This window comes from Sinocyclocheilus anshuiensis, unplaced genomic scaffold, assembly GCF_001515605.1.
Source record: "Sinocyclocheilus anshuiensis isolate Anshui unplaced genomic scaffold, SAMN03320099.WGS_v1.1 scaffold954, whole genome shotgun sequence".
Taxonomy (NCBI): Eukaryota; Metazoa; Chordata; class Actinopteri; order Cypriniformes; family Cyprinidae; genus Sinocyclocheilus; species Sinocyclocheilus anshuiensis.
The window spans coordinates 474,006-476,091 of record NW_015536527.1 but is presented as its reverse complement, the minus strand read 5'-3'; positions in this window follow the sequence as shown (position 1 = coordinate 476,091).

Genomic DNA, 2,086 nt, shown 5'->3' with positions numbered 1-2,086 from the left:
TGATTGTTTCTGCATTATATGAGTGGCTTTGGAATATAAATCGCTGCACGTTTCAGATGAAAAAACGCGACTTCTGTTTCTGAAAATATCACAGTTAGGAGATTTATAATGAGTGGTTCCCTGCATTATTACAGCAAAGCGCGTGATTACAGTACTAACCCGCTGCAATGGAGCAGCTCTAATGCTATTAAATTACAGATGATGTACCACAGAGCAAAAAAATGAACAGTGAAAGTAACAAAAACTTGTAAAATACATTTTAATGGGCATAATTAAGTGTGAAAATAACCGAAGGATATACAGTGAAACCAAAAATGATTCAGAGACCAGATATAATTTTTGATATTTTTTTACTAGTGGGTGCAGGACACTATAGTTCATTTATGTAAAGTGAGGATAGCAAAATAACGTAAACTGTGACAAATCATACCCAAAAATTCTTCATACAGTGGACTACCAGTAAAATTAATACAAAATTGGGTCCAAAAATTATTCAGACCGAGTCTGGGAAAAAACACTGAAGGTGAGGTTTTCATGAAGCTGGGTGACAGCATGCCCAGGAGACTACAGGCTGTCATTGAGGCTAAGGGTTGCCCGACAAAGTATTGATAGTTGTGTAAATACTGTCATACTAACAGCTGTCTGAATTATTTTGGTTGATTGTAATCTATTACATACCTTTCTATCAAAATTATCTAACATTATCAAGATGAATTTGTTCTGACACAGTGTAACTCTGAGTTCTTGTCATATTTTATTAACATTTTCTAAACTATAGCGAATAAACTGTGATAATGTGAGAAATGTTGAAGGTGTCTGAATAAATTTTGGTTTGACTGTATCTATTTGATAAATGAAGTTAACCAACTAACATTATACATACCCTTTTGGTTTCTGTGCCCAATATTTAAAAAATGTACAAATGCAATAAAAATATCGGTATCTGTACTCGGTATCGGCAAGTACCAAAAATAAAAGTATCGGTATCGGGCGAGTACTGGAAAAAGTGGTATCGATGCATCCCTATAATCATTTTCTATTCTTAACTGTTTTAAACTCATTTTAAACCTCTTAAATCAATTTTTAAATTATTTTCAAAGTTGTTTTATTGTTGTGATTATTTTTTTATTATTTTCTTTTCTTTTATGTAAAGCACTTTGAATTACCATTGTGTATGAAATGTGCTATATAAATAAACTTGCCTTGCCTTGCCTAGGAAAGTATTCCATTAATTTTAAAACAAATCAATGAATTTGAAAGCCGGTTAATGCTAGTTTGATATACTTTAGTAGCTGGTGAACAAATAAAAAGCTATGCTGCTCATATTGAATAAGAGTCTTTCTTGATGAAAGTTTTAAAAAGCCATACACACTGGAAACATATGTAACAGTCTTACAGTAACTTCAACAATACGAATAACAACACCTTCATTATAAGCAGTGCATACTCAATCCAGTGCCTGAATGTTGTTTGATTGACAGCTGCATTTTTGCGCACATCTTCTCTGAAAAGCTCTCGCGTATTGCAGTATGCAGCTGTGTGCTAGTCTTGGCAAGGTATTTGTATAAATACAGTTATAAGAAGATGTAAAAACTGAGACATACAATGAGACAAAACATCAGTGCATAACCATTTACACAAGAAAAACAATCACTCATTGTTTCTGACTGGATCCCTTCTGCTCCTTAAATAAACCTCTACAACTGAACTTGCCATCTTAAATATGATCATATGGTCATATGATGCGATTTCAATTTTTCCTTTCTCTTTGGAGTGTTACAAGCTCTTGGTGCATAAAGAAGATCTGTAAAGTTGCAAAGACTAAAGTCTCAAATCCAAAGAGATATTCTTACTGTTTACTGATCCTGGGAGAGTAACATTAGACTAAAATGCCGGCAGTTCTGACTCACGTAAGTACGTTTTAATTTAAAGGATTTGCCACTGATGATTCAAACGCGAGTTTTGGACAGTAGAGTGGCACTTGTTGTTTGTCATTTCTCTGATCACAAACGCAGACAGAGATTTATGTTTACGCGGCGCGATGCAATGCAACGCAACGTGTAAAAAGACAGTATAAGTCATTATA